Raw genomic sequence first — 12,141 nt, 5'->3', positions numbered from 1 at the left:
AAAAATAGAATAAAACTAATACATCATAACAAAAAAATAAAAAAGAGGATCCAGAACAGTCATCACAGTAAGAATAAATGGTGACATTAAAAACCTGACAGAACAATATAGTCTTCACCACCCACCCATGTAAAACATAATAAAGGTGTGGGGGTTGGCTAGCACGAACTCCCTAGGGGAGGATGTTCCAGGTGGGCAAAGGCATCCTTGGCCACTGCCACTATCTGGCTTTCCAGGAACCGCACTGGATCTAAGAGCACCTCCAAGCTGCATACCTGGTCCTTCACAGGGAGTGCTACCCCATCCAGAATAGGTTGTTCTCCCAATCATGAGTTGGTTTGACTACTGACCAACAGGGCTGCCATCTTGTCTGGGTTTAGCCTTGTTTTGTTTCACAAGCTTTCCTCTTGAAATAAAATAACTATACCGGGGGGAAATAAAGCAACTATTTTGGAAAAGGCTCATGTATACACAGTCAATGGCATCTATTAATATTTAAATTCTGGCATATGGTAATTTATGCATAATATATCATCCATTTCTCTGATCCTGCCATGACAATGCAGCTGTGTAAATGGGATTCAATGTTCATGATCTTGGTGTTTAAATGTGGCATTTATTTGAAACTGCATTCCATATACATCTGAGTGTAAATGTAAACAGCTGCACTACATTGCTTTTAATGGATTTTGCATCAGAATGTGTTTCTGAAAGTATATCCCCATTAACAGTCCTGCAATCTTCACCAAGCCAAGCTGAAAAAAAAAGTTGTCTGTAGATGGATCAGGGCAATTACTCCCCAACATTTCTTGCCATCAAAATATTTTTTAAAAAATTATAAATGTACCTAAGTATATTATAAAAGCAAACTTTTAGTATTAATAATACTAAAGAGGCACCAAATATATCAAGTTGAGAGAGATTCGGCCACCAGGAGAGGCAGGGGAAGGGGGGAGGAGGGGGGAGGAGGAGGAGTGAGTGAGCTTTGCTGTGAATCAGCCTCCATTTGCTCATTGTGAGAGAGGTGGTGTTACTGGAGAGGAGAGGACTGTTTGAACATTATTTGGCTAGAGCAGTGATCTCCAAAGTGGGGTGCATGCACCCCAGTGGGGGCACAAGACGATCCATTGGGGTACACGAGCTGCCTGATAATTGAGCAGCCTCCCGCTGCCCTGACAAGCTAACATTGCATGCAATGAAGCTGGTGGCACCAGCAGGATGGGACAGGAGCTGAAAGGGAAGCTCCATGGAATTTCTCTCCCCTCTCCAGTCCTAGCCACTGGGAGCAAAGAGGAAGCATGGCGGAGGAAGCCTTTTCACTTCTCACTCTCCTTTGGCGGAACGAAGCTGAGAAGAAAGCATGTGCTATGGGGACTGAGTAAAATGAGCATCCATAAAATCAAAAAGGGATCCTCATGATTTCATATGATTTTTAAAGGAGAGACCCACAAAACCACCATCCAATCACAGAGCACGTCGGCCTCCATGGACTGAACCAGAAAAATCACAGATCCACCACTCATGGGTGCAGCCATGGTGCAAAAACTTGGATCCTTGGCAGCCAAAATCTGATTCCCTTCAATGTTCCCCCACTGGTTCTAGTCCTGCCCTTGGGAGCAACAGAAATTGGGGGATTTGCTCTGCAAAAATCTTATGAAATCAAGAGGATCCCTGCAAATCCCCCAAACCACCAACATATCACAGAGCACATCTGCCTCCACAGACTGAACCAGACCATATGCTTATCAATCTCAAGCTGTGATCTTGCCCCTTCAGCTTGTACTTCGCCTTTCTTTTGGGGGAAGACTGACTGACTGAGCCAAAGTAGGAATTGAGCACTTATGCCTTTTCTTGGTCATCTGTTATCGTTTTGCCATCCTTATTTAATAGTTGAACCACCATTTCTTTCCTCTGTCTTTTACTATGCACATAGCTGAAGAAAGCTTTTTTGTAGGGGTGGACGAAAGTCACTTACCTGTCCTCGAAGCTTGTTCGCGGTGGGGGGGAGGCGCTTCGCTGCTCCCCCTGCGAAGTTCAGGCCGGGGGGGAGGCTTCCCGCCTCGCCCGGCCGAAATTCAGGCCGGGGAGGAGGCGCCTCGTCTCGCCTGGCCGCGAACTCCAAAGTTGTTTTTTTTTTAAAAAAACGCCCCCATGATACGCTACGTGACGATTTTACGTGACGTAAATCTTTACGTAGACTACAGCGACAAAATAAGGAACGGGAATGGCGGCTCCCTATGGGGGCTGCCATTATCCGTACGCGCTTTTTCTTTTTTTTTAAGTCACCCGTGATAGGCTACGTGATGATTTACATAGCCTATCACGGCTGACTTTGCAGATCTAGCCGTGATAGGCTATGATAATCGTCATGTAGCCTATCATGGGGGCGTTTTTTTTTTCTTTTATTGGAATGGCGGGGGCGGCAACTGGTCGAAAGACCGGCTGCTGCTCCCGCCCCGGACGAACACCCGCCGAACCGCCGGCCGGACCCGCCGCCGGGAGGGACATTCGGCAAAGGTAAGTCCTGTCCCGGGGGGGGTGCGGGGTGCGGGGGGTGCGGAGAATTTCTCCCTGAAACTTGTTCGGGGGGCCGAACATGTTGGCGCTCAGCCCCCCGAAGTTTCGGGGAGAAATTCTCCGCCATCCCTACTTTTTTGTTGCTTTTAGCATCCCTCACTAACCTCAGCTTTTTCTCAGCTTTAGCCTTCCTGACGCCATCCCTGCAATTCTGTGCTACCTGTCTGTACTCTTCGTTTGTTGCTTGGCCTTCCTTCCACTTCCTATACATGTCCTTTTTTGTTTTCAGGTCATCTCTTCATGGCCACCATGACAACCATGGGGCTGTCCCAACATGTCATCAGCCCAACGCATATAAAAGGACACATGCTTGATCCGGTTTTCTCAACTGGGCAGGAGAATGGTGATCTGAAATTGGAGGAATTAAAATCTGTTCCTTTGTCATGGTCGGACCACTTCCTGTTGAGGTTTAGACTCCTGGCAGCCTTCCCCCTCTGCAAGACCTATTAAATTGGTCCGCCCCAGAGGCTAATGGATTCCAGCTCTGGGGGGCTTTCCTGCTGGTATGGCTGGTGCTCCTGTCGAAGCCCAGGTCACTCTGTGGAATGCAGGGATGATTCGGGCGGTTGACATGATTGCACCCAAGTGCCCTCTCTCTCTGAGCAGAGCCTGGCCAGCTCCTTGGTATACACCTGGGCTGAAGGCAATGAAGCAAGAGGGGGAAACAGCTAGAATGCAGGTGGAAGAAAACTCGTGCTGAGTCTGACCGAACACAGGTAAGAGGTCACTATCGAGCCTACTCTGTGGTGGTGAGGGTGGCAAACAGACAGTTTTTTTTCCACTAGCAAAACCCACTCTGTGGTGGTGAGGGTTTCCCAGTGTCGTCCAGCGGAGATTTTCTGAGTGGTTTGCAGCCTGTTACATTCTGGGCCAGGGAGAGAGACGGTGGAACCCTCGGTGGCACACTGTGATGAGTTTGCAAGGCACTTGGAAGATAAAGTCGCTCAGATTCATCTTGAATTGGACACCACGATTAATGCAGTTCCATTGGTAAAGACATTCAGAGCACCATCTGTTCTTGGATCCAGAACTGTCACTTGAGGCACAGGTGAACTCAGTGGCATAGAGCACTTTTTATCAGCTTAGGCTGGTATACCAACTACGCGCTTATCTGGACGGAGGTAGCCTAGCTACAGTTATCCATGCTCTGATAACGTCTTGTCTGGATTACTGCAACGCGTTATACATGGGGCTGCCTTTGAAAATGGTCCGGAAACTTCAGCTGGTCCAGAATAGGGCAGCAAGATTGGTAACAGGGACTGGCCAGAGAGTTCTTATTACACCAGTACTTTTTCAGCTGCATTGGCTGCCAGGCCATTTCCGGGCCCTATTCAAAGTGCTGGTATTAACATTTAAAGCCTTTAATGGCTTGGGGCCAGGTTATCTGAAGGATCGCCTCCTCCCATATGTGCCTGCCTGGACCTTAAGATCATCCTCAGCAGCCCTTCTCCGTGAGCCCCAGCCAAAGGAAGTGAGGCGGGTAGCTACTAGCAGGAGGGCTTTTTCTGCTGTGGCACCCCAGCTGTGGTATGAGCTCCCTAGTGAGATTCGCCTGGCACCTAATTTGTATTCCTTCCGGCGCCAGGTGAAGACCTTTTTATTTTCCCAGGCATTTTAGCATTTTAGTATTCTAGACTTTTAGCTTTGCTGTTTTAAATCTGTATTTTAAATTCTTGCAGTGCTACTAGGTTTTATTGTGGTTGTATTGTCATATTGTGGTTTTAATGTTCTATATATTTTAAATTGTTTTATTGTGTGCCATTTGGTTTTAATTTTTGTGAACTGCCCAGAGAGCTTCAGCTATTGGGTGGTATAGAAATGAACTAACTAACTAACTAACTAACTAACTAACTAAAATCTTTAAGCTTTTCGTGAAGCCACAATGGCTTCCTCTGTTGTCTTCCTCCTTTTTTTCTTGTTGGAATTATTTGTAATTGTGCCTTGAGAATTTCCTTTTTTAAAAGCTCCCATCCATCTTGAACTCCTCATTAGATTCACTTGCTATGGGACCTTACTGATCATTGTTCTGAGTTTATTAAAATCAGCTTTCCTAAAATCCAGGGTACAGGTTTGGCTACACTCGGCTTTTGCTTCCCTTAGAACCAAGAACTCAAGTACAGCATGGTTGCTTTCCCTCAGAGTTCCTGTAACTGCTACTTTACCCACTACGTCATCTCTGCTGGTTAGGATCAAGTCAAGGATAGGTGATCCTCTAGTTCCTTCCTCTACTTTCTGTAGGAGGAAGTTATCTGCCACACAAGTCAGGAATTTGAATTTCCTGGAGGGGCCATGTTTTGCAGAATTTGTCTCCCAACAAATATCGGGGAAATTGAAGTCCCCATTACTACTACATCATGCTTCCTTGAAACATAGGCTATTTGCTTTTCAAAAGTTTCATCCTTGTCTTCTCCTTGAATTGGGTGGCTGGTAGTAGATTCTGACCACCATGTTCCTTTTATTCTTTGTTCCATTAATTTTAACCCGGATGCTCTCGATGGGGCTACCAAGCTCAATCTCCTGTATTTCTTTGCAGAAATATGTATTTTTAACATATAGTGCAACCCCACCTCCCTTTCTGTTCTTCCTGTTCTTTTTGAACAAGTTATATCCTTCAATTGCTGTCTTCCAGTCATGAGAGTCATCCCACCAAGTCTCAGTTACACCAATCAAGTCATAATTTCCCTCCTGTATTAAGCGTTCAAGTTCGTTCTGGCATGGCACACACCTTGCAGGTCACCTCCACTGGAGAATCTTGTCCTTCCATAGTCTCTTTTCCCTTTTTGTGTCTAGCTTCCTGGTTGTTCTAGAGTAGCCTGTGCCTCTACACACTCTTTGCCTGTGTCTCCTTTGTCTCTTCTGCCACTGCGGCTCCCCTGGCCAACTCCTGTTTGCTCCCCCTGTTCGTTCACTCTGATCACTTGCTCTCTGGGAGCTTGCTTGCTTCTGTAGTCCCTAGATCAGCTGGAGCAGCTTCCTCCACTGTGCTCTGCTCAGCTGGGAGGTGGGAAACAGACTGGAGCTTCCTGACTACACAGCTGCTGGGAGTACTCAGGCCACACACCCCCAATTCAGTTGGAGCTCTCAGAAGCACCTGGTGAGGTCACAGCCACTCAGCAGGAAATGGACAGCCCTCTGGGCTTCCTCCAGCTTCCTCCAGCCCACTTACCTCTTTGCCTTTGTCTCCTTTGTCTCCTCCATAGGCAGATCTCAGTGAAATTGTCTCTTGGATTTGCACAACATCTGAATGGGTCTGCAATTTACAAATATGTGTCAGTGCTGGCAAGTTTCCACTCTGCTACTGAAATTCTATTCTCCATGGGAATAGCTTCCCTCATCACACTGTGTTATACTTCAGTAATTCAGGTTGTAGAATGTTTGCACGTACATACAATGTAGTCTTGTGCATCCAAAATTCTCTTCTTTACTCCGTATCATCCCACATGTATTTAGCAGTTCCCTAACCTTCGAAAATCTTTGATGCTGCATAAGAAACCATGTTCTTCCTCTCTTGCAATATATGTGCGCTTGATGTCTTTGACGAAGGAGATGGTACAGTTTTGTTATGCACTGATTACTAAGCAGCCACCCATGAATATTTAAAATTAGATGAGCAACACACTGAGAAATTGCTGCAAGCCACAGCAAGAGATATGCCAGTTCCATTTTGACAAATGGAAAAGGAAGCTCCGGCTGGTTTGTAATAATGAAGAATTATGGTGAGCTAAATCAATATTATTGCATATCTCTATTTATGTCAGAAGATCACCCAATGACAGAACAGCCTCCTGTTGTATCAAGTTTTCTTAACAACAAACCCAGGCTGCAATTCTATACCCCCTTCCCTGGGAATAAGCTCCATTGAACTCAACAAAATGTACTTCTGAGTAGACATGTACAGGATTACCCTGGTGGTTACCTTCATGGTCATGAAGGGATCCAAATGTAGGGCACTGAGGTTCACACCTGTCATTCTAATCACTGTAGCACAGTTGATGGTGACCTGTTGATCATCCAAGCTTCTGTCAGGTACCTGACTAGTAATGGTGGTGGATTTCAGAGTCTGCATTCCTCTAGTTCTAAAATCCATCCCCTTCCCCAGTTATGAGCCAGGTTTAAATGCCACTGAATTCAAGCTCCACCCAGAAAAACACTCTGACACCATCACCCGGGGCTCTGAGCTACTTCTCCTCCCTTCCCAACCAAACTTACCTTTGGGAGGAATGGATGGAGGAACCAGCAGCACGGCAGAGGCACAAGAGGGCTCTTTTAACTGGCACTGACCCTTCTGAGCATGTTTAGAAGCGTGATGTCTTGCCAGGGTACATGGAACTTGTAGTTCTCAATGCTTCCTGGTCCAATTCATTGAATGTGGGGAAGCTTGCCCATCATTAAACTAACCCATTGCTTTGGGATAATCAAAGGTGTTTGCCCATGAGTGGTGCAACCAGGATGGGGAGGGTCCTAAGAGGAACAGTTGAAAGAACTGGGTATGTTCTCCATCATCCCAGAAAAAAAGAAAAACTGTACCTCATCATAATCTTAAATTGAGGCCTGTAGTTAAGTGTTGATGGTGTCAATGTGAGCAGGAGACAGACACAAATATCTTTCAGGAGGGGAAATATAGTTTGTGAGGGAGAACTATTGAATGAGATTGTAGTTCTTGTAGTTCTTGTCTTTATTGTGTTTTTCATTTTTGTAGGTAGTTGGAGGTCAATGTATTAAAACCACCTTAGTGACACTGAAAGATAAGAAGAGCTAAAAGATTCTCATAAAACTTACTTCCTCAAGGAATGGAATCTCCTTATTCTGCAATATATAACCCAGACACTTCACTGTAAAAGGTCAAGGGGTCTTTAGCTGACATTACTGGAATTCACAGGGGCTCCCAAATGGCTCCCAAAATGAGGTGAGAAAAGTAGCCATTGTAAGTAAGGAATACCATTAAAAATGTCTGTAAGACACACCACCGAAAGGGAAGGAGGGAGGGAGAGGTTAAGCTTATCTGCATAAATTCAAAGATTTATTTTAATTAACTATGAGGAATTAGAACATGAGGATATTTGAAAGAATTGTAAAGAACGATTTCATACACTAAATGTTAAACATGACGTTTTTTCACAGTGTTCAGAATTTGTGAATTGTAACAATACAATAAAACAACTCATACTCTAAAATATTTGTTACATAAGACATTTAACTCTTCCCTTCCTAAAGGTACAGTAGGATTTGGATTAAATTCAGACCATATCAATGAGTAATCGCCCATTACTTTTCTATACCTTAATCTAAAACTGCAGATGTAGGTACTCTTACTTGGGAGTAATTTCCATTCATTGGTGAGATTCACTTGAACAAACATATCTCAGGAAAGAGCTCCAGACCATTGGAGCTGCCACAGAAAAGGCCCTGCTCTTAGTAGAGGATAATTTAGCCTCTACATGAGATATAACCTTGAGCAAACTTCCTCAAAAAATCCTATATGCGTGTGTGTGTGTTGTGTGTTTAGGAGGTATTTTTGGCCCATCTCATAAAACTGCTGTGATACAATCCTGGTAGAATTAAACAAAAACATTTTGTGCACTTTTTATTTTGTATTTATTTAAAATATTTGAGGTATTTCTAAGCTGCTTTTCACGGCAGAAGTTAGAAGTGCTATTATCTGAGAGAAGACCTATGGGCAGAAAACATTTCCCAGGTTTAGCTCAGACAACAGCATGTCATGAGAATATGGCTGTACCAACAAGGCCCAGCTTATTAGCATGAAAACATGGTGGATCTATTTATTTGCTCCATTATACCAGACATATGCTAGTGCAATTCCTCAGAGCTCAGCAGAGTGACAGCAATGTAAAGGCAAAGTCACCGAGGGAGGAATCTGGCCCAGTCAGTTTATTTACATGCCATTAAATAGTTCAGGTAAAGTACAATTTGCAGCCCTTTAACTCTTTTTGTCAACAAATTAGTTTCAGATCAAGAGCTCTTGAACTTCTCAAAATATATTCTTCATTCCCAAATTATACATCTTGCCAGAAGCTCTTGCTAAACTGAATAGGTTAAAAAAAAAAGAAAAAATGTTTTTAAGTCTCTTTCATAGAACATTCCCTTTGTGGCTTCTTCATCTGGTGTGTGTGTGTGTCTGTGTGTATCCTTTTGCCTCTTTAAGGGGATTTGAGGGATATCAGTTTAGATCAGATATTAGAAATAATAGATGAGCTTGATTTTAATCAGTTTACTAAGATTTGAACAAGAGCCTTCCTCAGAATCATATCTTTTTACTCTAGATTCTAAAGCAGGGGTGGGACCTCAAGATGTTTCGATTTACAATTCCCAGAAATCCTAACAAGCATAGTCAATGGTGAGAGATGATGGGAGTTTTAGGCCAAAACATCTGGAAAGCCATAAATTGCCCACCTCTGTTGTAAACACATGCCTGCTCATCTATTTAATGTATGCCTTTTTCCTGCTGCTCAAAGCTTGATCTAAACAACAGCCTGGTATAATTGTTGCTTAGATGACTCACACACTCTCCAGGTCTGGGGCGCAATTCCCACTGCTGTGTTTTGTGCTATACACCCCTGGTGTATAAGGTGGTCTCAAAGTCTCTCTTTTTGCTATGTCAAATAGGGAGGAGGAGGAGGAGAAGGAGGAGGAGAAGCAGACATAGCCTTAAGTCAGTGACAGAAGCCCTTTGAGGACAAGAGCAAATGACCACTCTGCTTTAGGGATGTCAGAGAATTCCGCCACGGATCTCGGGGAGACCGAATGCCAGCGCATTCGGCCCCCCGAAATCGGTGGCGGAACGGTCTGCCCCCCGCCCCCCCCAGGATGAGACTTACCTGGGGCGGATCTTCCTGGCGGCGGTGGCTCCGGTGGCGGCGGTTTGGTGGCGGCAGCTGTGGCAGCCGGTCTTCCGACCGGCTGCCGCTGCTGCCATTTCCAGTTAAAAAAAACACGTGATAGGCTATGTAAAAATTTATGTAGCCTATCATGGCTAAGTTTAAAAAAAAAACTGTGATAGGCTACATAAATGTTTATGTAGCCTATCACGGCTGACTTAAAAAACAACAACAACGCGCGTACGCAAATGGCGGCGGCCACGGCCGCCACCATTTGCATTCCTTATTTTGGTACGTCTTAGTCTACGTCAAGATTTACGTAGACTAAGATGGCGAAAATAAGGGGAACGCAAATAGCGTAGGGTCCACTACGCTATTTGTGTTCCCCTTATTTTCGCCATCTTAGTCTATGTAAATCTTGATGTAGACTAAGACGTGCCAAAATAAGGAATGCAAATGGCAGCAGCTGTAGCCGCCGCCATTTGCGTACGCGCGTTGCTGTTTTTTAAAGTCAGCCGTGATAGGCTACGTAAACATTTACGTAGCCTATCACAGCTGACTGCAGGGACGCAAACGGTGGCGGCTATGGCCGCCGCCATTTGCGTCCCTGCTAGCCAGCGGCCAGATGTCCGGCTGCCTGCGGAGCCGGCTGGCGGCTCCGCAGAATCCCTGCGGAGCACAGCTGGCTGGCCAGGATTCCAAGGAGGGGGAGGAACAGATTGCCTCCCCCCCATCAAGGATTCCGGGGGGAGGGACGGAGCGCCTCCCCCCCATCAACATAATCCGCGAAAGGTAAGTGCCTTTCGTACATCCCTACTCTGCTTATGATCTCTGCATTTTGTGTGTGAGTTGCATGCCAGCACAAACCTTCTCATGACTTTGCTTAATAAGTAGGGATGTCAGAGAATTCCACCACATATCTCACTGAGGCTGAATGCCAGTGAATTTACCCCCCCCCAAAATCCGTGGCGGAACGAAGCCCCCCTCCCCACCACCCCATGAAAGGTGCGCGAAACGGAGCACTTACCTGCTGCCGTCCGCGTTGCTTCGCGAATGGTGGCCATGTCTGCCGCCACCATTCGCTTCACCGTGATTGTTGTTGTTGTTTATTCAGTCAGTCGCTTCCGACTCTTCATGACTTCATGGACCAGCCCACGCCAGAGTTTCCTGTCGGCCGTCGCCACTGCCAGCTCCCCCAAGGTTGAGTCCATCACCTCCAGAATATCATCCATCCATCTTGCCCTTGGTCAGCCCCTCTGCCTTTTGCCTTCCACTTTCCCTAGCATCAGCATCTTCTCCAGGGTATCCTGTCTTCTCATGATGTGGCCAAAGTACTTCAGTTTTGCCTTTCATATCATTCCCTCAAGCAAGCAATCTGGCTTTATTCGCTGGAGTATGGACTGGTTTGATCTTCTTGTAGTCCAAGGCACTCCCACAATTTTCCTCCAGCACCACATTTCAAAAGCATCTACCTTCCTTCGCTCAGCCTTCCTTATGGTCCAGCTCTCGCAGCCATAGGTTACTATGGGGAATACCATTGCTTTAACTATGCGGACCTTTGTTGTCAGTGTGATGTCTTTGCTCTTAACTATTTTATCAAGATTTGTCATTGCTGTCCTCCCAAGAAGTAAACATCTTCTGATTTCCTGACTGCAGTCAGCGACTGCAGTAATCTTTGCGCCTAGAAAGACAAGGTCTGTCACTGCCTCCACATTTTCTCCCTCTATTTGCCAGTAGGGGTGCACGAAAGTCACTTACCTGGTCTCGCAGCTTTTCGCGGTGGGGGGGAGGCACTTCGCTGCTCTCCCCGCGAAGTTCAGGCCAGGGGGGGGGGAGGCTTCCCGCCTCGCCCGGCCGAAATTCAGCCCGGGGGGAAGATTCCATCCTCGCCCGGCCGAAATTCAGCCCGGGGAGGAGGCGCCTCGCCCGGCCGCGAAATAAAAAGTAAAAAAAAAAAAAATGCCCCCGTGATAGGCTACATGACGATTAACGTAGCCTATCATGGCTAGATCTGCAAAGTCAGCCGTGATAGGCTACGTAAATTGTCACGTAGCCTATCATGGGTGACTTAAAAAAAAAAAAAAGCACGTACGCAAATGGCGGCCCCCATAGGGAGCCGCCATTCGCGTTCCTTAATTGGTTGCTGTAGTAAAGATTTACGTAGACTACGGCGAAAATAAGGGCAACGCAAATAGCAATCAAATAAGCTACAGTGATCAAATAAGGAACGTGAATGGCGGCTCCCTATGGGGCCGCCATTAGCCGTACGTGCTTTTTTTTTTTTTTTAAAGTCACCCGTGATAGGCTAAGTGATGATTTACGTAGCCTATCATGGCTGACTTTGCAAATCTAGCCATGATAGGCTACGTTAATCGTCACGTAGCCTATCACGGGGGCGTTTTTTTTTTTTAGTTTTATTGGAATGGCGGCGGCGGCAGCCGGTCGAAAGATCAGCTGCCGCCCTGCCCCTGACGAAGACCCGACGAACCGCCGCTGGGACCCGCCGCCGGGAGGGACATTCAGCAAAGGTAAGTCCCGTCCCGGGGGTGTGTGTGTGGGGTAGGGGGGTGCGGAGAATTTCTCCCCGAAACTTGTTCGGGGGGCCGAACACGTTGGCACTCGGCCCCCCGAAGTTTCGGGGAGAAATTCTCCGCCATCCCTATTTGCCAATTAACAATCAAGCTGATTGCTATAATCTTGGTTTTTTTGAGGTTTAACTGCAACCCAG

The sequence above is a fragment of the Heloderma suspectum genome, chromosome 4 (genome assembly GCF_057233095.1).
Source record: "Heloderma suspectum isolate Gila_16-S chromosome 4, 16-S_ref, whole genome shotgun sequence".
NCBI lineage: Eukaryota > Metazoa > Chordata > Lepidosauria > Squamata > Helodermatidae > Heloderma > Heloderma suspectum.
This window is presented reverse-complemented; position numbering follows the sequence as displayed.